Here is a 26,947-nt window from a genome sequence, read left to right as displayed (position 1 = left end):
TTTTTTCACTAAATCCCAATATTAGGAAACTAAAAATTTGAATGAGTTTCCCTTTGAAAAATAATAATAAAAATAATTACAAACATGGAAAGGAGAAACAGAATAGCTCAACAAAAGCAAAAAACCAACAAGGCCCTAATCATCCAATTGTTCTTTATATATTTGCTTTTAAACCTACTCAAAGACACAGAAAATCTCAAAATGACCTCCCGAAATTATACAACATAACAGGCATGAGATCAATAGAGTGCACTTCTGCAATAATTCTTCAATAATAGTCTTGCATTATATGGCCTTTCATGACAAACTGTACATGTCAAACATTAACACTCAACACCACTAAGCAAGTATAAAGCAATTTTGCATATTTGTTAAACTGGAACACAGAACTTCACTTATTTCACTAACGGTTAACCAGCAAGTCACAGGGCCAACATCAAATATAAATTCTGCTCCCATCAAAACTTAACTCGTATATACTCGATCATAAGTTGGTTCATTTATAAGCCAAACCCCCCAAGATGGATAAGTAAAAATGGAATTTTTTTATGACCCGTTCATAAGCCAACTCTATAATTCAAGGGTCAGCAAACTTTGGCTCCCGGGCCATAAGGATAAGCTGCTGGTGGGCTGAGATGATTTGTTTACCTTGAGTGTCCGCCGGCACGGAGGTAAACCTAAGTAAACAAAAGTGTCCTGGCATGCCAGCAGCTTACCCTGATGGGCCGGGACAGCAACTGGTGGGGAAATTTTTTGAGGGGGAAGAAGCTGGGGGTCAGAGGAGTAACCCCTGTGACCACCCCCACATGACCCCACCCCTAGCCCGGGACCCCCATGCTCTCCCTATCCCATCCCTTCCTACCTTATCTTGGAGGACTAGGGGAGGATGTCTCTGGCCTGGCTGGAGCTGTGCCAGCAGGCTGGGCAGCGCGGCCGCAGCCTGCTCTGGCAGGCCCATCAGGGCGGCATGGCCGCAGCATGTTCCAGCAGGCTGGGCTGGGCATCACGGCCTCAGCATGCTATGGTGGGCCGGGCGGCGACAGCCTGCTCTGGGGGGCGGGGCCAAGCGGCTCTGCTGCAGCCTGCCAGCCCAGGAGCTGCAGCTGCTTTGGAGGCTGGGGAGAGAGCAGTGTGGCCAGAAGCGGAGAGACTCTGGCTCCGCCTCTTCCCTTCTGGCTCTGCTGGCTGTGCTGCCTCTAATTGCTCCCTCTGTTGGGGGGCGGGGGCTATGTCCCACCTCTCCCTCTCTATACCCGTTCATAAGCCAATCCCCGTCTCTGGTGCTTCCCCTTTTTACTAAAAAAAATTCAGCTTATGAACAAGTATATATGGTATGTTTTATTTCTGACAGCTGCCAGAACCTAGTCTGAGTTCAACATACCAGAAATGAAACAATAATAGTGCCACTATTATTTCCTTTAGCACAGTGCGGGGAAGGATAGCTCAGTGGTTTGAGCATTGGCCTGCTAAACCCAGGGTTGAGAGTTCAATCCTTGAAGGGGCCACTTAGGGATCTGGGGCAAAAATCAGTACTTGGTCCTACTAGTGAAGGCATTGGGCTGGACTCAATTTCCTTTCAAGGTCTCTTCCAGTTCTAGGAGATAGGTGTATCTCCAATTATTTTTCTTTTTTCTTGTGCATCCCAAAAGTAATCTAGTAACTTCTCACCACTAATTAGAGCCCTTTACTGAAATCCAGTAATTTGGATAGAAAGTGTTCCATAAATGCAGCCTGGTCTGAAGATTCCTTCCTAAATAAGAGTCTAAATACCCACACACTGCTAATCTTTCCAGGAAGTCTAAAAAGCCATATGAATACAGAATACTATTAGTTTGCTGTGCTCTGAAAAGTTGCAACCAAAATCTGTGTTTTAAAAGATGATCTGCAAAGGAAAAAAAGAAATAGGTTTTCTGTCCTTTCTTCATTTAGAGACACTAGATTGTTTTAAAGTCAATTTGCAGCAGTTTACCCAGAAAATCTGAGCTCTGCTTTGTTAAAACAAATAAGCATAAGACCACTAAGTTTCTTGACCAGTGAACCTCAGTTCTGACTTGGCCCTCCACAGGTAGTTCCATCTCCTTGCTGTTCAATCTTTGACCACTCCGCTGACCTGACAAAAAGGTGTGAATTTTATAATAAATAATAATAATAATATGATATTAGATACATACCTACTACAAACTGATTTGAGACCAGCACCTATTTTTCATTTTCACAGTTAATAAGTGGCCTTGACTTTTGGTCATTACCAGGTTGGGGTTGATTTGAACTGGTCATCTAGAGATTTGAGAGACCATGTTCCATTCCATCCCCCGAAGCATTTCAGTCCCCAAAGAGCAGTTTTAAACACTAAAACTGGTATTTCAAATGATCAAGTAGATGGTGGGAAACCAAAGGAACATGGAAATAAAGACCTCTTTCAATCTTATGACTGATCACAACCAATGTTCACTCCAATCAAAGTAGAAATAAAGCTAGGACACATCTGCTTCAATTTTAATTTGCTTTATGTGACCAAAAAAAAAAATCATGTCACTTGAGAAAGCGTACATGTTAAAATATTTGATACTACCAGTTCTAGTGGAGAGACTAAGACAGGAATGTCCCTAACTTCTCACAAAATTTACCTAACCATTATGTAAAACAGGAAAATAAACTCATGGAAAATAGTTCTAAATAGAAAGGGTTAATCATTTATATTTGTATTCCCAATTAACTATTTACACTAAAAAGACATCCCATTTAATACACTAATATTAAAAAATCCACACATTTTAAATGCAATGGTAAAGGATTTTCTCTCTTCCTTTTTATGGCTAATTTTGTAGTGCTTCATAAAAGAGTAGATTTTCATTCCCTAAAAGGACATCTCCTCAGTAAAAGCTCCCAGTCAAAGCAAAAACATTCCAGCTATTACATATTTTACCAGATGTGTTTTTAAAAGTGTCATATAAAAATGCATTAAATTGAGAATTTATAGTTCATTTCAAATGAGGATGAGAAACAATATTCCTAATCTAATACTGTAGTACATATAAATAATTACCAGCTATTCATGTCTGATATATCAGCTGCTGCAACTGAAAGTTTTCATAGTTAAATAATGTAATATATTATTATTTGTATTATAGTAGCACCTTGTGGTCCTAATTCAGACCCTGTTGTGCTAGGCATTATACATACATATAAGACAAAGCTCCTGGACTATCTTAAGATATAAGTAGACTAAAAGTACTATTATCCCCATAATTACAGATGGTAAACTAAGGCACAGAGAAATGAAATTACTTTCCCAGGATCATACAAGAGATCTGTGGCACAGCTGAAAACTGAATCCAGATATTCTGAGTCCCAACTCAGTGTTTTATCAAACTTTCCCACCCAATAAAATTAATTTTGAAACCCTAGAAGTAGAGGTGAGTGTCAATTCATCTAAAAGGGCTTGGAAAATCTTGCTAAGCATCTTAAATATAAACAGGGGCGGCTCTACGAATTCCGCCGCCCCAAGCAGGGTGGCGCGCTGTGGGACCTCCCACAGACGTGCCGCTGGTCCCGCGCCTACGGTGGAGCTTCCGCAGTCATGCCTGCGGGAGGTCCATACGAGCCGCGGGACCAGCGCACCCGCCGCAGTCATGCCTGCGGGAGGTCCGGTCGTCCCGCAGCTCCGTTGGACCTCCCGCAGGCATGACTGCGGAAGGTCCGCCGGACCCGCCTGCCACCCTGCAGGTAAAATGCCGCCCCACGCGCGCACTTGGCGCGCTGGGGTCTAGAGCCGGCCCTGAATATAAATCTGTTGTTATAAAATGAGAAGAGATGAAGACTTGCATCATATCATAAACAATATTATTTTGAGGAAATGGAAGAAGATAGAATATGAAGCGATCAAGAATCCCAATTTGCTGTGGGAAAAGCCCTGGGAGTCCATATTTTATAGAACTGACTCCAACAGATGAAGAGCACCTGAAACTTTTGTTGAAGCCAGTGAGAAGTCCAGATACTCAGCAAACCTAAGGACCAAGCCATAAGTCAGGTACATAGTAAGGCGCCAACTCTGCAAAGGAATGTGTGTGGCCGGGCCAATACAATTGTGCAGAAATTTGTAACCAATGGGACTCTTCCTTAATCCTTTGTAGAATCGGACAGTAAATCAGGCAAATGGGTAATTACTGCTGTAAAGCAGGTACAGTGATACTTGCTTTAAAGTTCTCATTGCAACATTTAACTTTAGCAGCTGAATTAATCCTTCATTTACTTTCCTGTTTGTTCCATTAATTAACAAATATTTTGTTTTTTCTCTTCTATCTTCTCTAGCCTGCACCTTTTTCGCTTTTTTCTTAGGATTTCTTAGGACAAGTACAAAAGTCTCACTATTTTCTGCTTAATATAACTTTGAATTATTTGATTTCTCTTCCTGTTTGTGTAAACCCAACAGCTTATTCTTACTAAGAACCACTGGCTGATTTATTAGTTTTTACTGTTGACTTTTTTTCTTTTAATATTATATCCTACTGTTATCCTTCCCCAGCACTTTGACTCATGGGTACGATATAAATAAATAACATGTAATTTACTATGGCAATTACAAAGTTAATGGACAACAGAAAAACAAAGACCATTACATAAATAATTAACTATGAAAAGATATGATCTGATACAGTTTCATGACTTGACCATCCAGATATATTTAATCCGATCAAAAATTTGGTTAAGAGTTAAATTTAAAAGCATTTTCTTCCTTAATTTAAGCATTAAAGCCCCAATTCAGCAAAGAACTTAAGCTTGTGCTTTTCTTGAGGTCAATGGGACTACTCACATGCTTAAGTGCTTTGCTGAAACCAGATCTAAACTAACGCATTTTCATTATTGTGTCTATCACCTACTTAGTATAATCATGTGTTTTTATGCAATCTCCACTATGGCCAACATAAAAATTATTTAAATAAAAAAAAAAAAACATTAATGCTTCAATAGTGCCAGGGAGGCAGCTTTGCTTCTGTTGAACCCATTGGACTGAGAATCGTAACAGTTAGTTGACATTACATAAATCAATCTATAAAATGGGAATGACCACTTACCTCCCAGGGCAAAGCTTAATCATTGAGTATCTGAAGTATTTTATGATCCATGAATTGTGGGAACTATAGGAATGCAAAGGATTATTATTAGGATAAAAACAGTTGGGTAGGAATACACAGATTATAGTTGTTTTAATAAGGGAGTATTTTCAGAAGTTTTATTAAAAAGCAGGAGATCATCAAAAAGTAGACAAGAGGTTAATTCTTTTATGCAATGAATTCAAAGAAGCTTTCTGACCAACTCTCAACAGGTTGATAAATCAAATTTTTCCTATTTTAATAACTAATGTTGACGGGTAAAACTTTTTGCTTGTTTGTGCGTTAGGCAAAAGATTTATGCTTCAGCTGCCAGTTGAAAATCTCAAAACTCACAGACCATTCCTCTCCCTAACTCAAAGGGTTAGGAATTCATGGAATTTACTACTTTATGTGACTCTTACTACTTTATGTGAACACAATGAACACTAACCACCCCACTATAAACAGTTTAGAGTCGTAATCATGCAAACAGATTTCTTCACATGCAAATAAAAAAAAAAACCCTCTTCTCTTTACTCCTTTCACTCCAGTCCACATCCTCAGTCATTACTATAAAAAAATTATTTTTGTAATGTATTGTACTACCAGTGCAGAACTCCAGATGATCACAGCCCAAGAGAATCATACTTCATCCTCTCACATTACTTATCTTCCCCGCCCCCCACACACGCGCACACACCACTTCCTTCAAGTTATTTACTTAATCCCACAAAGTAAAGTCCAATAAGACTGCAGCAAAGACATTTCAAACCTCCACAAATAAGCCTCATCTCTTTTTAGTACTGTTTGTTGAAACTCTTTGAAACTGACTACTTCATACTCCTAGATCAACTCTATATACATAGGAAACAGCCAGAGATTCTTGCATATCTACTTTTTCAGACTGCAGTCTTTCCAAAGTCTAAATCTTTGGAACCCTTGATTATGTTCCAACACTGGAGCCAAACTATCTACCCCTTTTTCTTGTTGAATGTGTTATCCCTACCATTTGCCTGAATTACCACTTTATTCCAATGGTTACCAATTGGAAAAAAAAACACCTTTCAAAACCTACACAGCCAATTTTACACTTTAATCAACTTGAGCTGTGGGTCCTCAGCTTATCTGAAAATCAGAAACAAGATGCCTCAAGCATCCAATAGTTGAGGCACACAAATTTACTGAACGTTTTCTTAAAGTTTCGGCTTCCATAACAAAGCTTCTCTATTCACTGTTGCATTATTTTACTAAATAAACCTGTAGTTCCTCAAAGACAGAAGTGATTCAAACAACTTTGCCTCTAAAACCACCTCTCCAACATTTCCCTGTGTGCCATTGGTTTGACTCCACCTCTGCTGAAATCCCCATCTTGTTATATTTACTTCCTTCTTTATTGATACATCTACACAGTAAACAAATAATGACAAAAAACCACCAACAATGTAAAACCAACAACAACCACACACCCTGGCAGCAACTCTCAGAACCTGGGTTAACAGACTCTGATATCCTCCCCACTTCCCCACTAGGTTTCAGAACTGGTCTCCAACCTAAGGCCAGCATCTACACTGCTATTTTTAGCCCCTCAGTGCAAGCCCAAGCAGTTGACTCAGACTCTGAGACTTGCTGCTGCAGGTCTTTTTTTTTTTTTTGCTGTGTAGATGTAGCCTATGACTAACCCCTGGCCCAGCTCACCCATCCTGTGCAGTATACTACACGAGCAGCAAGCTGCTGATTGAAGCTTCACTCAGACATATAATATCATTCCGATCTTCCAGCAATTCCACTGAATCCCATTCATTTCAGGATTTAGTTCCAAATTGCCCTCATTGTTCTTTAAAGTCCTCTAGGGATTAGCTACAGACTACTTCATGGACCTCATCTGTCTCTGCTCCCTCCCCATCTGATACTAGTTTCCTCCCTGACCCTCACAAAAGCCTCCTCATCTGCTCCTCTTTAGAGTCTGTAATACAGAACTATTATTAATCAAATTTATTACAGGGCCGCCCAGAGGGGGGGCAAGAGGGGCAATTTGCCCCAGGCCCCGGGCCCCACAGGGGCCCCCACGAGAGTTTTTCGGGGCCCCTGGAGTGGGGTCCTTCACTCGCTCCAGGGGGCCCGGAAAACTCTTGCGGGCCGGGCCCAGGAGCTTCTTCCGCTCCCGGTCTTCACCCGCGGGGCGTCCTTCCGCTCTGGGGCGGAAGGACCCCCCGCAGGCGAATTACCGCCGAAGCGGGACCCGCCGCCGACGTGCAGCCTGGTCTTCGGCGGTAATTCGGCTGCGGGGGGCCCCCCACCGCGGGTCTCCGGGGCACTTCAGCGGCGGGTCCCAGAACAGAAGGGCCCCCCGCCGCTGAAGACCCCAGGCCCCCGAAATCCTCTGGGCGGCCCTGGTTTATTATGGTACTGCCTAGGGAGCAAGCAAGAATTGGGCTCCACCATGCTAGGCATTGTGGTTCCTGCCCCCAAGGGCATACTGTCTAAACAGACAGAACAAACAAACGGTAGGGGAAAGTGGCAGAATACACAACCAGAGTAAACAATGTAATAACGGCAAACATCATGCAAGTTCCACACTGTGTTTGGTGTGGTTTTTTTTTTGGGGCGGGGGGGTTAGATGAAAAGGGATAAGCTACAGGAGGGGGGGGGATAGGTGGGTTTGAGGGTGTGTGCAGTGAGGCTGAGATGAAAAGACGGGTGGGGGGGGGGGGGAGAACAGCCAAACAGCACAGGGGAGAAAATGTTCAGTCAAAACTGTAGGGGAAGAAAACAAAACTTTTCTGTATCTTTCTGCCTCATTAACTCTGTATTTCATTTCCAGTCTTTGCTGATGATAACTTTCCCTCTTAACTGACCTGTTTTTCGCCTGTAATTTATTTAGCTGTACACAGCATTTTAGAACATGGTTTAAATGAAAGATGCAATACCAATTAAAATCGTGCTGTAATGTTTAGTCTTCTCATACAACAGGAAAATTGTTCTTTGCATTGGAATATACTCACAAAGAGACTTTTTGCAAATATACATTTAAACAAATGCAAGAAACATTTGTTATCAGGTATGCTCTGCTACCACAAACACTGTCATCCCTTTATTAATAAATATAACCTGTACCTTTTACTTACAAATTACATCACTGTTTACTGAACTAGTGACTTTCTTACTTGAGTTAAAGTCATACAAAAGAACACCATCATTCTCCTCAAACACACCCCCTATAAAAAGCAACAAAATTGTTTCTGAAATGCACAAATCCACTGCTGGTGTTAAATTTTGTCATGAACACATTAGTTGCATCACTAGTGACTGCAACTCAACCACTAAACTCACATTCATTTCCAACTATGATGTAAACTCAAGTTTTGTAGCTGAACAATTGAATGCTAACATACAATATCACCTAGCTTGTAAGCTTGTCTACACAAACAGTGAGTCCACAGTTAGTCAGTCTACACAGTTAGTCCACAGTAAGTTAGTCAGTCTACACCAATGGTGGGCAACCTGCAGCCCATCAGGATAATCTCTAGTTTGTTTAGATTTGCACAGCCACCTGCAGCTCCCAGTGGCCGCAGTTCGCCATTCCAAATACTTGGGGAGGGAAACTCTGTTTTTAAAGAATTCATACACTTCCGCCTCTTCAATTATGAGGTGAAAAAGGTCCCCAAAAGTCATCCCACAGCAAACAGGAAGACAGGACTTGACATATCTTAGGTAAAAACAAGTAGAACAGATAAGACTTACTTAAGAGTCATTTTAGTTCAAGAGTGTTCTATATAGCCATACTTGTAAGAAGCACTATTCAGCACCACTGAGCTTTAGAATCCTTCTAAAAAAGGTACCTTGGCTTTTATGAGGTCCCAAGTGCCACACAAAATTTTGGAGTCAAGGTTACAAAAGGCCACATGGTCCCCACCCACCTTAGATCATCCTGCTAAACTCCACAATCCTATGAGAGTAGCACTCCAGAAAGAATATGCAGAGGTAAAATTCTTAAAGAACTACATTTATTGGTAAGTAACCTGCCTTTCTTCTTCAACTTGACCAGGGTCATACCAAGTTTAGGGTCCATTTTGGTCAATTTCACGGTCATAGGATTTTAAAAATTGTAGATTTCATTATTTCAGCTATTTAAATCTGAAATTTCACAGTGTTGTAATTGTAGGTCTTGACCCAAAAAGAAGTTTGGGGGAGAGAGAGGGGCTCACAAGGTTATCATGTGTAAGTGGGGTTGTGGTACTGCTGCCCTTCTACGCTGCTGATGGCGGTGGCACTGCCTTCAGAGCTGGGCAGCTGGAGTGGCGGCTGCTGGATGGGAGCCCAGCTCTGAAGGCAGCAGCAGAGAAGTAAGGATGGCATGGTATGCAAAGTTTCCCTAAACACTGGGCCCTAGTGAAACCCTGGAGGTAAGGGGAGCTCAGCACCAACAAAAGCTCAGTTAGCCAGGGACTCAGAGAGTCCATTATTCTAAAGCAGGGGTCGGCAACCTCTGGCACGTGGCTCACCACGGTAAGTACCCTGGTGGGCCAGGCCAGTTTGTTTACCTGCCGTGTCGGCAGGTTCGGCCGATCGCGGCTCCCACTGGCTACGGTTCGCCATCCCAGGCCAATGGGGGCGGCAGAAAGCAGCACGGGCGAGGGACGTGCTGGCTGCAGTTTCCCACCGCCCCCATTGGCCTGGGATGGTGAACCGTGGCCAGTGGGAGCCGTAATCGGCCGAACCTGGCGACACAGCAGGTAAACAAACTGGCCCAGCCCGCCAGGGTACTTACCGTGGTGAGCCACGTGCCAGAGGTTGCCAACCCCTGTTCTAAGGGAAACAACACTGGTCAGCTGAAAAGACAACACCAAAGTCCCTGACAAAGGCTTCCCAGCACTTATTAACTTTGGCAATGAAGCCAGCTTCTTTGGTACTGGAGCAACCCTAGAACCATACCCTAAGTGCTCAGGTGAGTTAGAGCTAGATAACATTAATCCTGGCACCAAGGACGTGTACCTCCCCATTTAAGGGATTTTTTAGGTTGTTCAGTCTCCTCCATCCTTGCAACGAAACATGATCCCAACTTGAAAATAGATCCAAAGGTCTGGAATGCAGGGTTAGTCAAGAGCAGTGGTTCTCAAACTTCTGTACTGGTGACCCCTTTCATACAGCAAGTCTCTGAGTGTGAGTCCCCCCTTAAATATATATTAGAAGTGTTTTTAATTTATAACACCATTATAAATGCTGGAGGTAAAGCAGGGTTTGGGATGGAGGATGACATCTTGCGACCCTCTCTATGCAATGACCTCACGACCCCCTGGGCAGTCCCAACCCCCAGTTTGAGAACCCCTGGTCAAGAGGAATGCCTGGTGTCAACGTGCCATAAAGGCACAGCATGCCAAGCAACTTTTCTGAGAATAGGCTCCCCTCCAGATACAACAGACAGCAAGTACTGTATGTGATAGCCGGGGTGCAGTCCAGACCAGTGGGATGCTGTATCACCCTTGCCCTGCAACCTGGGGTGCCTTACAATGCCTTGCTGAAGTAGCTTCCTCCTGAGCAGCTCACAAACAACCTTCCAGCATGCAAGCTACATCCCGAGTGTGTCTGTGTAACTGCAACATGCCAGCAACATTTGGGTTACATTCTGGCTTTTGCCAGCCTTGGTTACTTATGCAGGGTGACTCCCAGTCCTCCCAGAAATGTATGATATGTACTGCCCAGACCTCTCCTGGACAGTTAAATGTATTAAGTCTCTTATTCCTTTAAAGGAATACCATATACTAGCTTGTTACCTTAAAGTTACCCAGACATTTTAACTTAAACATATTGGATTAGATAAAAACAAGTTTATTAACTACAAAGAAACAGACTTTAAGTGAGTACAACCAATGAGGCATAAAAGTCAGAAATAGCTGCAAGAAAATAAAGATAAAAATGCTTTTCACTACCTAGCTTAAATAATATTAGATTCATAGCAAAGTTTCTCACCATATGCTTCCAACAGCATTACTGACCAAAATCTTCAGGTCAGGATCCCTTCCCTCAGAGTTTTTTCACCTGCATGAACTCTGTTTTCTCCCTTCAACTTTTCTGTCAAGCTGGAGACAGTCCAAGCATCTAAATGCCACAGAAACTACTACCTACCAACTTTCTAAAACTATGCCTGCCCGGAGGGAAGCCATAATAAGTTAAGAGATTCTTGATTGGAAAAAAGATTCTCTGGGCATGAAATAAAGACCCCTATGCTTGCAAAAGGCCATAAAACAGAAAGAACTGCAGTAGTTGGAGACTGCACAATTACTTATAAATTTGGCTTAGAACATCTTGTGCTGTGGAGGGCGGGTCACTCAAATGGTCCCAACAAGCACTCTTTTTCTTGAAGGTTCCTGAAGTTATAAAATGTAATAATTGGAGATATACCAATCTTGTAGAATTGGAAGGGACCTTGAAAGGTCATCAAGTCCAGCCCCTTGCCTTCACTAGCAGGACCAAGTACTGATTTTTGCCCCAGATCCTTAAGTGGGCCCCCTCAAGGATTGAACTCACAACCCTGGGTTTAGCAGGCCAATGCTCAATCCACTGAGCTATCCCTCCCCCCCTCAATAGTTGTGTGTGTAGACCAGGCCATAGTAGTATCCTCAGTAATCTTAAGAGAGTTTGGGATGCTTTAAATGCCACTTGTTTGTTTCCCGTGCAGTCCCAAAGGATACTCAACCATCTTCTATGTTTTTACATTTTCTGTGTTTTTACAACAAAGAACAGAGACTCATTTTTGAACTTTAAAAGTAAATGATACTCTTGCGGTTTTAAACAGATCGACACACTACAAAAGACCTTTCAGATCATGTTAACTTTTAAGTAATCTTATCTTCCCCCTCTCTCACAGATCCAACTACTCCCACCTAATCAAAGCCATCTGAAGGTTTAGTCCTATGCACCATCTCCTCTCAGCCCAACTGATAAAGACCAACATGTGACTAAACTTCACCAGTGCCAGGAAGAGGGCAGAGAACTGACTATCGTTTTTGTTGAGCAACTCCAGTGTTGCAATTTTCTTTGAAGAAGCTGAAAAATACCCTTTTCCTCTGCCCGTCCCCTGTGCACTCGCTGCCACCACCGGGCAAACAGGGAAGGGAGCAGCCACCGCTCTGCAGAAGGGATCTGAGCACCAGCCGGAGAAGGGATTGAAAACCAGCCCTAGATCTGCCAAACGGGGGGAGGGAAGAGAGAAAGGAGGCTTCATTGGGCAGAGTCACTTGTGATCTCTCCCCCGGAGGGGGGTGGGGGGCTCGCCCCACTCTCCCCTGTTTGTGCCGCAGCGAGACACTTTTCTCGTTCAAACCGCCCCAGCTCGGGTAGGAACCGGCCACACGCCGCGCCGCGGCGGCAGCTTCCCTCCGGGCGGGCATCCCCAGCCGCAGCCCAAGCGCGGTCCCGGGGGGAAGCGGAGACGTTGCACTCACACGCAGTTCCCGCCCGCCTCACGCAGTCACTCACCTGCCCAGGCAGAGGCGGCGGCAGCAGCTGCTGCCCCTAAGCCGCCGCCTCCCAGCCAGCGCGGCAGCAACTGAATGGCCCGTTACCGGTAACTCACATGGAACCGCGAGGCCTCGGGATACGCGCGCGCGGACGCCTAGAGCTGAGGTGACAAGGAGGGCGGTTACCTAGGCAATAGCTTCCCCCTAACTCCGCCCCGCCCCCACCAGCCCAGCCAATCCGATTGCGGCTTTCAACAGCAGCCTGGGTTGGCTTCCCGCTGGCTCGTGCTGAGGGCGCAGGTTAGAGGTGCGGAGGGCGGCTCAGGCTGGGAGCGGGGATTGCCCCCGAAGTGCAACGCAAAGTGGGGGAAGGGACGCGGCTCGGGAGGAGCCCAGGCAGGGTGGCTTGCACCGTGGACGGGCGTGTGAGGCCGAACGGAGGGGCCGTGCAGAGGGTGCTGGGAACGGGCTGGGCGAAGGAGCCCAGGCAGGGACCCGAGCCCCAGGGCTACAGAGGGCAGGGAGGGGCGAGATGCTATTACAGCACCTGCTGCGCTTGTCTGTCAGAATCGGGACGGCTCCATTACGGCTGATACCCTGTATGGGGGCACCTGCGTGGATAGAAAATATGGGGAGATGGCAATGATCAGCAAAAAGCAACAAAGAGGGGTAGCCGTGTTAGTCTGGTTCTGTAGAAGCAGCAAAGAGCCCTATTGCACCTTAAAGACTAACAGATGTATTGGAGCATGAGCTTTCCTGGGTGAATACCCACTTCATCAGACGCATGTAATGTAAATTTCCAGAGGCAGGTATAAATATGCAGGCCAGACTCAGTTTGGAGATAACGAGGTTAGTTCCATCAGGGAGGATGAGGCCCTCTTCTAGCAGTTGAGGTGTGAACACCAAGGGAGGAGAAACTGCTTTTGTAGTTGGCAAGCCATTCACAGTCTTTGTTTAATCCTGAGCTGATGGTGTCAAATTTGCAAATGAACTGAAGCTCAGCAGTTTCTCATTGAAGTCTGGTTCTGAAGGTTTTTTTGCTGTAGGCTGGCTACCTTTACATCTGCTATTGTGTGTCCAGGAAGGTTGAAATATTCACCTACAGGTTTTTGTATATTGCCTTCCTAATATCTGACTTCTTTCCATTTATCCTTTTACATAGGGACTGTCCAGTTTGGCCGATGTACATAGCAGAGGGGCATTGCTGGCACATGATGGCGTATATAACATTGGTGGATGTGCAGGTGAATGAACTGGTGATGGTGTGGCAGATCTGGTTAGGCCCTGTGATGGTATCGCTGGTGTAGATATGTGGGCAAAGTTGGCATCGAGGTTTGTTGCATGGATTGGTTCCTGGGTAAGAGCTGTTATGGTTTGGTGTGTGGTTGCTGGTGAGAATATGCTTAAGGTTGACAAGTTGTCTGTGGGCGAGGACTGGCCTGCCACCTAAGGTCTGTGAAAGCGAGGAATCATTGTCCAGGATGGGTTGTAGATCACTGATGATGCGTTGGAGAGGTTTAAGCTGAGGACTGTAGGTGATGGCCAGTGGAGTTCTGTTGGTTTCTTTCTTGGGCTTGTCTTGTAGCAGGAGGCTTCTGGGTACATGTCTGGCTCTGTTGATTTGTTTCCTTATTTCCGCGTGCGGGTATCGTAGTTTTGAGAATGCTTGGTGAAGATTTTGTAGGTGTTGGTCTCTGTCTAAGGGGTTGGAGCAGATACGGTTGTACCTCAGCGCTTGGCTGTAGATGATAGATCGTGTGGTGTGTCCGAGGTGGAAGCAGGAGGCATGAAGGTAGACATAGCGGTCGGTGGGTTTTCGGTATAGGGTGGTGGTAACGTGACCATCACTTATTTGTACTGTGGTATCTAGGAAGTGGACCTCCCGTGTAGATTGGTCCAGGCTGAGGTTGATAGTGGGGTGGAAGCTGTTGAAATCATGGTGGAATTCTTCCAGAGTCTCCTTCCCATGGGTCCAGATGATAAAGCTGTCATCAATGCAGCGTAGGTAGAGAAGGGGTGTGAGTGGACGAGAGCTAAGAAAGCATTGTTCCAGGTCAGCCATAAAAATGTTGGCATACTGTGGGGCCATGCGGGTTACCATGGCGGTGCCACTGGTCTGCAGGTATATATTGTCACCAAATTTGAAATAATTGTGTGTGAAGATAAAGAGCTCAGCAACAACTTGTGCTGTGTTATCATCAGGGATACTCTTCCTGACAGCTTGTAATCCATCTGTGTGTGGGATACTTTTGTAGAGAGCCTCCATATCCATGGTGGCTAGGATGGTGCTTTCTGGGAGATCACCAATGCATTGTAGTTTTCTCAGGAAATCAGTGGTGTCATGGAGATAGCTGGGAGTGCTGGTGGCATAGGGTCTGAGTAGGGAGTCCACATATCCGGATAGTCCTTCAGTGAGAGTGCCAATTCCAGAGATGATGGGGCGTCCAGGATTTCCAGGTTTGTGGATTTTGGGTAGTAGATAGAATAACCCCGGTCAGGGCCCTGAGCGTGTGTTGATTTGTTCCTGTGTTAGTGTAGGGAGTGTCTGGAGTGGATGGTGCAGTTTCTTGGTATATTCCTCAGTGGGATCTGAGGAAAGTGGCATGTAGAATTTGGTATTGGAGAGTTGTCTGGCAGCCTCCTTCAGGTACTCAGACCTGTTGATGATCCATAATGTGCTCAGCCTCCTTCAGCCTGCCATGCCTGTCAGCAAACCCCAGCATTAGGGAAGGGGCATGAGTACCCAGGTGCACAAGGCAATGCACCCATAAAAGAATGGACTGGGACTTGAGTTCTGCTGCTTACTTGCTGTATAATGGAAAACTAATGAGTTTGTTTTCATTTTAAAGTGTTCCTGGAAATGGCTGGATAAGTGCCAAGTCCAATGTTGAGTAATAGTCTTACAGCCATTCTCTGACACCTGACCTGGCCACAACACTGTAATTGTTTCCTGAGCAGAAACAAGAGGGTAAAAAGATCTTACTATTCCTTATTTTTATCATACTATGTGTGAAGTTGGCCCTAGGTTTTGTAGGGTCCTTAGTGAAGTAACTTACAGAGTTGACCCAAGATCTCTTCCACAAGAGGAACTGTACTCAGATGCCCTCTGACTTGCAGTGGCCCTGCCTTCCCTCACCCCCAAATCTTGGTTATTCAAAAGTGAACCTAGAAGCAGCAAGGGCCTGTGGACAGCAGAGATGGCAGAGGCCCATAGAAACACAGGATCCTATAGTCCTGATTACATACTGGTGGCAAGTCTCCCCCGAGACCAAAAATAGAACAACTACTATGGGTGGTTCTACTTAAGAGCAGCCTTGATTGTACTACTGTTTTTTGTGCTGACAGTTTTTTTGATGTAGTGAGACTGCATCCATTACTTATTCATTGTAGCAAAACATCACATTATAAATAAATTCTGTTATTGCTACTACTGTACAACTCATCTTAAGTTAGTATCCTCCCTCAGGCATCTCTGGAAAACTGCAAGTTACATAATATATTATTTAAAGGGTGCCAGCCTCCCATTCTTGCATCTTTGCAGTGAGGATTCTTACAAATTAGGGCCATATTTTAAAAGATTGAAAGAGGTCATCTTCAGTGTTGACACATAGCTGGGAAAGGTTTTTAAAAGAAGCGTACTTTGAAATGGCTGTTGGAAAATAGCAGGGAAGGTTTTATTACGGTAGCTCCTTTCCCTGCAGCAGCTGATCCATGATAAATCCTCATTTTAAGAATCTTGTAATGGAACTGGTACAGAAAGTTATGCGGAAACCAATAAATGCCACTGAAAGGACTTATAAATAGGCAAACTGTCTTTTAAAGACAATCAAAGAAAAGGAAATTTGAATGTTGTTTTTGTGTACCTGTAACTTATGAAATACACATGCTGTTCCTGTGTACCTATAACTCAGACAAAATGAATTTTGCACACAGTGAGCGTAGTAGGCTCCTGCTCCCACTGAGGTCAATGCCAAAATTTTCGTATTGACTTCAATAAAAGCAGAATGAAGCTTTAGTACCTTAATTTTTTCATATTTAAAATGGAATATAGTCATGGTAAGCATATTAAAAACACTTCCTTAGTGTAGTAATAACTTTATATTATAATAACTTTTTTTAATTTTTCAGCTTTAAATAGAAGCAAAAGTGAAATTGATCAGTATTTTTATTTTCAATTTCACTTTCAGATACTCGTGAACTAACAATGCATAATGTTAGGTTTGGCAAAATTGTAGCAGAATGTTTGCTCCACTCCAAGATTTTGGGAAGAATGAGGAACTTCAATCCCAACTCTCTCCAGTTAACCTAGGTATTGCATGGAAGATCAGTGGGTGATGCAATATTTAGGCAAAATGTCAAGTTACACATGGAGTCAATAATAGAGCTTGCCTATCATATGTCAGATTTTTGCACAACCTTACTCTTCATTGTTTGTCTGAATTAATAGTTTCTGAGAGTGCTTATTTTCAGTTCCTTTAGGACTATTTAATATCATGGATAAAATGTAACAGTTCTTTCTGAATATCATGATCTTAAAGAATATCTAGAAATATGATAGATGCTTCTGTATAGAAAAAAGGTAACATTTGCTAATATTTTAAATGAAAAATAAACTCATCATCAGGTGAGAGTTTTGATCATGCAGATACTTATCTCTTCATAGGTCAAGTTGTCACAGGTAGCAAGCTAACACATGCACTTTTGCTCATCACCCTAATTCATTCAAATTAAACCAATCCATCTGAGTATTTTTGTGTTCCTCTACCAAAAGGAGATTTGATTGCAGAAACAGGTAGCATGAAAAGTTAGCAATATTTGACTCTTTGAGAACTGTTCTACTTTATTATTATTTGAAATATTAAATCTCAAACATCTAGGTTTAGAAACTTAGTTGGTATTAGTGATACTTTGTAGTACTTTGACTGTTTTTTGGAAAGGCTGGGTGAAAATTGTTTAGAAAACGCTCATTTATTCTGGCTTTTGCAAATTTTAGGTTGTTCTGCATGTGCCAATGCAGTTTTTATAAGGTGCAAACCAGCTTGGTTTTGCTGAATCTTTAGTGGACTGAGCAAGGAGGCTGGGATTCATAAACTCTGGAGTCTGCACTCTGCCATCCTCTGACTTTAATAATGATATTTTATAGTTGAACAGCATCTGTTATCCACAGAACTCAAAGTACATTACAAAAAAACTAATATTGGGTAGGCAGTTACCATTTTACACATGTGAATCAACTTCAATGGGGTTGCACCCCCTTGGAGATCATATATGATTGAGATCTTAGATGGTAAGCTCTTTGGAGTAAAGACTCTTAATTGTGTGTCTGTACAGCTCCAAACACAGTGTCAATTCTTAAATAAATAATAAGAGTATTGAAGAGGTCTCAACCACTAGGCCTTTGATGAAGACATGAAGATATTTGGAGTTATAACAGGTCACCTTCCTGTGATATTGTGATACTTGTCATAAATTCCTATCTATCACGAATGGTGCACAGAGTGGCAAGGGTCTGGGACAGAATTAAAGTTGTTTGAAGTATTTTAAATCTGCATTTTTATATTCTCTACTACTTGGGGGAGAGAGAAAAAAGGGAGGTTTTAAATGTAACCGTAACTTTCAATTTCTTAATTTTCAGTCTCTCTCTGAAAATAACATTCTATTAATGTTTCCCCCATCCCCAGCTATTGTTATATACAACAACAGTGTAACAAAGGTTTTGTCTGGGAATTTTGTATCTGAATCATGTCTGTTCATGTACACCTAGAGCACATTTTTGGACACTGAGAACATGTAATACTTTTGGGGTGATTGGTGATAAAATACATGCTTTGTACTCACATTACTTTAGCCACTGCTTTACCAAGAGAACTGAGAAGGGAAAAGGAACTGCTTTACCAGGAAAAGGCACTAACACACAAGGTAAGTTTGCAGATTGCATCTATCCCTACAGTACTTTAGTCCTAACACCTACAAGAAAAGAAGAAAAACACAAAAAATAGAGGCTGCAAGACCATTGATAGGAAGGAAAAAGGATGGGGGGAGGGGCGGCGCAGAAATCAACCTAATGTACTGAGAGAAGTATCCAAAACAACAGCTACATAGTAGGATGGAAATCCTTAGAAAATAATTGGGGCCAAGCAGAACTACAATGTAATTGTGAGTGGCAAACAAGATATTATCTTACTTTGTTTTTTGTGATATGGTGGTAACAATAATCTTCACAGGATAGTTTATGCACAGGCACTCTTTTGAGAAGTACCAGATAAGATCAGAGCCCTGGTGAATATATTTTTTTCTCCTGAAAAAACATGTTCTATCCAAAGCTGTGAAAGTACAATTTAGAGTAGCCATTATACTCTCAATTTGCCACACAGTCACTCCTTTATCAGTATGACGACATCTACTGTAATACATGTAAGGAGCTTTAGAACTCCTTGCATATGAAAAGTAATGTGACAGACTCCTAATATAGTAGTGAGAGACTACCCAGTTCCATACAATTTCGGATTTTGGGAATCTGTCAAAATGAGATGTACAAAACTAGTTTGAATTAGCAACCCTTTTCCCTGTATTTTAAACTTTTTTCCTTAGCTGTATTAAAGAAAAGATTATGAGCCTACATGATATATGGAAAAGAAAAGGAAAACCATCTGTAAAAGCTAAGCTGAGACAAGTTGTGCCCTAAAGTATATGCAATTATATAGATTCTGTAATTTTTTTTCAATTTGCCTCTTTTCCCCTCTGTACCCCTCACTCCCTCCCCCTCTCAGTTTCTATCGGTCACTGCTTCCCCTCAATTCTACTTTACCCATAGATTTTCATTAATTTTTTCTCTACTCTTTCCCTCTTCCTACCTCATCCCACTCTCCATAGAACAGAAAACAGATAAGTTTTATGTATGAGTGTGTTCAAAGTTAGATAAAATGAGTTCACCTATCCTTAACAGTAATGTAGGTGGAAAGAGAATTTAGGATTTGAGTTCCTTCAGGTTGATCCATTAAGGAGAGCTGGCACTGGTATGGGTATTGGTTTCAGATAAGTATACTTTACAGGCTCTGAAATAGCTACTTTACCCGTAGGGCTGGTATGACTTCCCCTTTTGGTTTTAGCCACCTTCTGTCCAAAAAACACTTATGTCCCACCTTGTTAAATATGTTCTGTGTTGGCCAGCACTGCTTTTTATTTGCTTCTTTCCTTTCTCACGCAGAACAGAATGCAAGAGACATAAAGGAAACACCTAAAGGAAAACATCAGTGTGCAAAAACAGGGCATTGCTAGAAACAAGGGGTGAACTAATTAAAAAGGAGCCTGAAACAAAGGTTTTCCCCTTCAAAGGTGCTCTGCAAGTGATTTTTAACTGAACGTGTTCCCTTTACTTCCTATGATACATAAAGAACTTAGAAAACTGTTTCCTTTATTAAAGATTGTTCTGTTCATTATCTTAAATGCCAGGAATGTCAACTCTACTCTTCCCTAGTTTTGCTGCAAGATCCACTTGTTATCTCAAAGAATATACATTAACTCTTACTCCCTACCTTAACTGATAGAAGATGGTGAATCTTTACTGTTTTGGAGAAAGAATATCATTAGTGATTCAAGTTAAAAAGGTGTTAACAATAACAAAAAAATTTAAACAGTCATCAGACCTATTTCCTGTTATTTGTTTAAATGTTTTTTCAATCTTGGCCTACATTTTCCAAACATGGGTGCCTGAAGTTAGGTGCCAAAAACCATATTTAGGCTCCTAAAATAAAAAGTGGTGATAGGTACTACAGCTCCTAGTGACTTCAGTATGTGAAGAGAGGATATTCATGAAACCTACAGAAGAATTCTGTGTATGAGGTCAAAATATTGCAACACATGGAATATTGCAACAGTTTGTAATTGATGTGATAAAGAAGTAGCTGGATATGAGTAGGAGGCTATTACATCAAATTCAACACAGAACACAGGCTATAAACAAAAGAGATCATACTGGATTATTTCCTTCTGTATAATAATTTTAAACCAATATGGTATCAGCAGTGGCCATGGCCATTATGAGTTTGAGTGTACAGTTAAAATGCTAATAGACATGAAAAGGGAAACTTGGCAACCAATGGAACTCTGATGTTTTTTTAAACTAAAATGTTAATTTGGAAGGTATCCTGTGCAGTTGTTATGTGCTGGTCTCTTCTGACCCTTGCACTACCATGTGTCCCTATTATAAGCTTCTCTTTGTTTCTCACAGCTAATACAATGAAGGGGGAGGCAATGGCAAATAATGGGCTGAGTGACATCAGACTGAAAATGCAGATGTCAGACAAAATGGATACACAGCTTGGCTAACGAAGCCAGAGCCTGCAGCAAGAAGTTGTCAATAGTGCTTTGCTATATCAAGTTATTTAACATTTACAAAATTAACTGCAAAAATTTACAGTTAATGCAACATCGTTGTTGAGAATTGACAGTATCTGCAAGAGAGACAGGAAATTCAGACTACTCCAGCCTTACCTGTAACAAAATGCTCAGGAGCTCAGGTTGCTACGTGTACGTCATTCTGGTGCTCCAGTCACTCAGCTGGCTTGCCACTGAATAAAGAGTCCAATTTAAGGTCTCCAGCTTCATATTCAAGCTCTCAGTGGAATCAGCCCAAGCAACTTGAGAGTCCTTGACCTCTCATGCCAGCTGCAGTCCACCAGAAACATCAGACTATCAACCAATAGCTCCTGAAGCTTTTAAAACAGCCTAAAGCATCTTAATTTCTAATCTGGAACTAAGGCAGAAAGAAGGTGCCTCCTGAATGCTGCCATCCTGGACTGAGGCATATATCCATGCTGATACTGTCCCATCTAGGCAGCAATCATTTGACAGAGGTGCCAATTCAAATCTTTTGGTGAAGGCAAACAATTTCCTATCACTGATTAATATTATTTTTACATTCCAGTAGCCCCAATCAGATGAAGGGGTAGGGATGGCATTAAAAGATTGAAGCTTCCCTTAAGAGCTTACAAACTAAATAGACAAATCAGATGAAGAGTGAAGGAAAAGGAATCAAGCACATGAGCTGTAGTCCATGATAAGTGGCTATGTGAAAACTACATATGTTTTTTTAAAAAAATCTTTTTTGTTGTTTTTTTAAATATAAATTTGGGAATAGGGCAAGGGGGGAAGGAGATGATGTAATAGAAGCACATGAATAGTAGGAAAAGGAAGGAAGGGCAAGACTATTGAGAAGGGAGGGAGGAAAAGGGAGAGAAATACAGGAAGGATGGAAGGGAACACTATGCCTGTTTTCTAGGTATGAAAGAAACAACTGCAGGGCAGTTCCTGACAGAACATCAGTATCACTAGTCAACTGAAGCAGCAACCCATGGTCAGCAGAATCAAAATCTGTTGGGAGGTCCAGCATGAGCATAAATGCCAGTTGACCTCAAATTAACAAAGATAATTCATGACCATGACAAGTGTCGTCCCAATGGAATGTTGGGGGTGTCCAGCTGCACATGGAATTGACCAGCTCTGCCTTCTCAATCACCTCTCCAAAGGAGGTAAAGTTTAAGGGTACGTCTAGACTACCTGCCGTATCGGCGGGTAGCAATCGATTTCTCAGAGACACGATATATCGATCCCCAAAAGCGCTCCTGTCGACTCCGGAACTCCACCAGCACGAACGGCGGTAGCAGAGTCGACAGGGGGAGCCGCGGACATCGATCCCGCGCCGTGAGGACGAGAGGTAAATCAATCTAAGATACTTCGACTTCAGCTACGCTATTCACGTAGCTGAAGTTGCGCATCTTAGATCAATCCCCGCCCTCCCAGTGTAGACCAGCCCTCAGTGTGTTTAAGAATTGTCAGCACCCTCTCCTTGCTCAGTGAGGTTTTAGCAATGCCTCTGAATATTGACACCATGGCTACCACACTTCCTTTGAGACACCAATATGAATAGGGATCAGGACCACAAGTGGTAGACCTCAAGAAACTGAGAAGACAACAGATGCCTCATCAGAAACTAAATTTACTCCAAATGGCTGAGGACACATGTTTTTTTGGCCTCAGTCACAGCATTTTGTATGTTTCTTTCCAACTCCAAATGGCTCCTCTGTTAAATCCCCTCCCATCTACACACCAGCCATTTCAGCTCCTGGGGATTACTTTTAAGACTTGGTGGTCTCCAAGCACCAGAGACAATCAGGGTGCAGTGAGAGGCCAGGAAGCTGAAAGCCCCTGCTAACAACTAATAGCAGCTGTTAGGGTAAGCTGAGTGACACTGATTTGAAGGGGAGAACAGATACTGTTCTGTGTTTGTACAACACCTATAGCAGTGGGATCCTGGACCATGACTAGGGCTCCTAGAGGCTTCAGTAATACAAATAATAAGATATATGTTGATCTCAGTAAAGAGCCCACCGAAGCTATTACACATGTGCAGAAGCCAACTTTCAATTGCTCATAACTTTATCACACACTTTTTTCAGTCTTGGTTGTGAACATTCACTTCAGGGGCTTTTGACTTACCATATTTCAAAGTTCAGCTACAACTTAAGTCTCTGTGTAATGAAAGCGGTGGAAATTTTTCTTCTAAAGGAGAATGTGTATATTTTTCCCCATTGCAGAACGCAAAATTGATAAAAAGATTTTATCTCATATGGCAGGAGCCTTTAAACTGTCCCATATGTGCAGTCATCTGAAAGATTTCAAGTCATTTAAATACTTATATGTTGCTGTAAATATTTAAAGCACTTTTAAGGGTGTCATTTTCAGCAAATGATGGGACTTCAAAAATAATCTTTAAGTTGCCATAAACATTTAAGTCCTAGCAAATTAAATGAAAAAAAATGAAATGTTAAGGTTGTACAGTTAAACTAATCAAAAATTTGGAAATGCAAAGTTAAGGTGCCAATCACTATGCTAACTCAGTTATGTTACATGTACAGTGTATATACTATACAGCATTTTCTGTTTGCTGTTTTTGCTAAATGCATAGGTTAATGTGTTACTGTTTTTGTCAGTAAATGTATATCATAATACATACAAGAAGTTAAACACAGCTGGGGCAGCGTTGCTAGTGGAATCCAAATTCTTGAATTCCTGACTTTCAGTGACTTCACCTGAGCAGCCTTACAGTGTGGTTATGGTCAAAAACAAAAGTGCCACTTCCTCAAAAGATTTGCTACCTGGGTGTATTTGAAATTTATTTTAATTACAAAAATAGTGTTTACTGCCCTCTGTTGTTTTTTGTTTGTTTGTTTTGTTAGCCTTGCAGAGCCAATACAGCCAAGAGAGATTAAACTGGATTATTTTTTGATTCAAGCACCATGTAGGGAATTGTTAACTAAGATGCAACTGCAGAATCATTATGAGTGATGATGCACAAACTAGAGAAAACACAATTTCACCTTAAGATGAGGAAGCCAAGCTTGTTGTTAGAAAAATAATATATATTTACTTGTAAAATAATCAAATTAAGGACCTGATCCTGCAAGTTGTTGCGTACCTCCACTCCTGTTACCACTCAGCAATTTGTCAGATCAGGCCTTTTGTACAGATATCTTTGAGAGTGTGTAAACATGGAACCCCACAATATCCTGTTCACAGAATGACATTGTAGTCTATAACCTCACTTTAACATTTAACCTGTTTTTTTTATATAATCTTCCTATCAGCCATTATCTCAATTCAATTGCTCACATGTAGTGACCTGGACTCATACTCAGTTCCAACATTCCTGTGCAGCACTAGGAATAGCTGCATTGTTAGGGTTTCCATTCTTTGGCTGAGATATTAAACTGAGGTCCTTTGTGTTATTTCTGCTGATTGTTCTAATTGAAGTTAAAGATCCCATGACACATTTTGAAAACATAGCTAGCTCATTTATTCTTTTACTTAAAGCCGGTTCTAATGGGTTAGCTATTTCTGAAAGTATAATAGATGCCATATCTGCCTACATAAATTTGTACTACATCTCTACTCCGATATAACGCTGTCCTCGGGAGCCAAAAAATCTTGCCGCATTATATCGAACTTGGTTTGATCCATCTGAGTGCACAGCCCCCCCCCGGAGTGCTGCTTTACCGCATTATATCCGAATTCATGTTATATCGGGTTGCGTTATATCGGGGTAGAGGTGTACCAATAACTAGCTTATCACTTCTGGAATATGTTGATTATGAAAGGTATTATAAGACAATCAAATGCTATTCTTCAAAACTAATTGAGTGATAGTACTGCCTGAAATATGTAATAGAGTTAGAGTTTTAAACAATTATAAAAGGATAATAAATAGCTTGTGATAACAATTACAGTGAGCCAGTTTCTGACACTCTTACAATAAATAGTACCTTACTCCTTGAAACAGGAGTAACCCCACTGAAGTCAATGAGATTTCTCATGTGCTTAAAGTTATGTTTATGTCCCTTGCTGAGGCAGGGCTGACATGAGTAAGGACTTGTCTACACTGGAAAGTTTTTTCAGTATAACCTAACGTGCAAATTTAAACCAGAAGAGTTAGACCAGTATAATGCCCCCATTCAGACATTCTTATTCCACTATCTGTGCATTTTTTCGGTTTAATTTATGTCACTTTGGAAGAGGTTTAATCTAAACAAAAATAAATAAAAATAAACCCATTCTTATACCAGAATAGGAGTGCCCATGTAGGTGGGTTACAGCAGTACATCAATATAGTTATAAGTGGTAAAACTTTCTTGTGTAGGCAAGGCTGGAGGATGGCAGAATCTAGCCCATTATTCTCCTATCCAAATGGCAACAGCATACATCATTCCTCATTACTATATCACCTTGTCTACTGTTGGAAAACAATGTCTAGTTATTAAAGAGTGTGTGTGCTGTCAATTAAAATAAAACCTCAGGAAACATGACAACAAAGCTAAACTGTCCAATAGTTCTCAATTTAAATTGTAGTGTAGTTTATCAAAGGGTAGCATATAAAGATGTTTTTCTGTTGTCTCTCCTCTGCTTGGACACACTTTTTATATCCCCCAGATTAATGGTTTATTACTACTCTTAGCAAAGGGCAAAAACTAGACAGGAGATTAATAGTAGAAACTAGAACACAATTTAAGAATTTTAAAATAAAACATTTCTTCTTTCTTCCTTAAATCTATTTTCTAGTCTATGCCTTTTCATTAAGACCATTTTGATCATATGGAGAATTTAATATTTCTCATGTGATTCAGTGTTGTGAAAAGTTAACAGAGTAACAATCAAATCGTATAAATGAAGATATACTTTTTGTAAATGAACAAGGTAATCAATCAGATCCATAACCTGCAAAGACAGACTCATCTCTGAATTTGGCCTTGCATGAGTGTGTACTGGTGTAACATACACCTTCGTTCAGTCTGCTTAGGGCCTTATTCTCCTGACACCCAGAGCGCCATTGTAAGTCAGCAGTAACCACAACACAAGATAATGGATTTGCATAGAGATAAAACTGGTGTAAGAGAGAAGACTCATGGCCGTAGGGGCCATAAACCCAATGTAAATTACACCACCTTAGTCTCTCTTAGATTCAAATGCACTTATTGATGTGTAACTTGCACATTACCTCTGAATTTGGTCAAAGTGCCACTCGTTAATCATAAAGACTTCCTCAAACACAAACCTTCCTTTATCTCCCCTGAACTGCATGTGATATGCAAAGCCAGAAGGAAGCTAAAGATGACTAGGTTAAATTACAGCTACCATAAATATAGCCATCACATTAAGTTTTTCTTTGCTAAATGAAGAGTTAACAATTGGATAACTTTTGTCTTCCTGTGATCTGAACTGGTTAATATACTCTACTTTACTAGAATCTAATATCAAAAAGCTGCTAGAGGCCAACTTATATGTAGGGCCCTTCATTTTCAGTTTTTACCAAAAACCTCCAAAAATTCCCAGATTTTGAAAAACCCAGTATTCAGGTTTTAACCTTTTAACACAAATTTTGTAAGTGCCAGAACTCCCTGGGCTTGGCTCCCACCATGTACCGTCCCCAACAGACAGCAAAGCACACGTGTGTTGGTTGGTGGCTGCTGCAGATTTGCTCAGGGAGCCTGGACCCAGCACCCAAGACTCCTGAACATTGCCACAATTGGCCACTGGGAGCAGAAAGCTGCACCCAAATAAGAACTGGCCCCTGTCCACTTCTCTGCTGAACAAAGCCCCTGGACCCAGCTCTTCAGTGTGACTCCAGGGCTCATCCACTTTCCCCTCATCCCCCTCCCCTCTGCCTGATGCCCTCCCTTGAGTGCCAGGCATCCCTGTCCCCATCACACTGTCTCCCATGAATACCAGGCACCCCCTCCCACCACATGCTGTCTCCATCAGTACCAGACACCCCTTCCTCACCTGCCCTTGTGAATAGCTGAGCCCTTCAGCATTGCCAGGGGATATGTGACTGCCTAGAGAGGA

General features: G+C 42.0%; 1 protein-coding gene and 1 long non-coding RNA gene across 13 annotated transcripts in view; one reads left to right on the top strand and one right to left on the bottom strand.

The window, feature by feature from the left end:
• PIK3CB (phosphatidylinositol-4,5-bisphosphate 3-kinase catalytic subunit beta) overlaps positions 1 to 26,947 on the bottom strand; it is a 224,566-nt gene that overhangs the window by 167,840 nt on the left and 29,779 nt on the right. For 4 of the 7 annotated variants that reach the window (XM_039488093.1, XM_039488091.1, XM_039488099.1 and 1 more), the window contains exon 1: positions 12,570 to 12,700. The exons of 1 other annotated variant lie outside the window; for it this stretch is intronic. The gene's annotated coding sequence lies outside the window, so the exon portion shown is untranslated. Of the gene's footprint in view, positions 1 to 5,075; positions 5,139 to 12,569; positions 12,701 to 26,947 lie in introns of those variants that run through there. 2 more of the 7 variants (XM_039488095.1, XM_039488096.1) reach the window with 2 other exon arrangements.
• Positions 12,581 to 20,661, top strand: LOC120371817. Of its 6 annotated transcripts, none has more exons than XR_005584594.1 (5): positions 12,581 to 12,716; positions 15,400 to 15,518; positions 16,738 to 16,859; positions 18,399 to 18,469; positions 19,758 to 20,661. It is a non-coding gene; the product is annotated as an uncharacterized LOC120371817 (long non-coding RNA). The 6 variants fall into 6 exon arrangements; XR_005584597.1 differs by having other exon boundaries at positions 12,633 to 12,657; XR_005584593.1 differs by lacking the exon at positions 12,581 to 12,716 and adding an exon at positions 12,771 to 12,850.

This window comes from Mauremys reevesii, linkage group 9, assembly GCF_016161935.1.
Source record: "Mauremys reevesii isolate NIE-2019 linkage group 9, ASM1616193v1, whole genome shotgun sequence".
Classification (NCBI taxonomy): Eukaryota; Metazoa; Chordata; order Testudines; family Geoemydidae; genus Mauremys; species Mauremys reevesii.
Note: the sequence above shows the minus strand (reverse complement) of the source record. Positions and strands in the feature narration are given on the sequence as shown.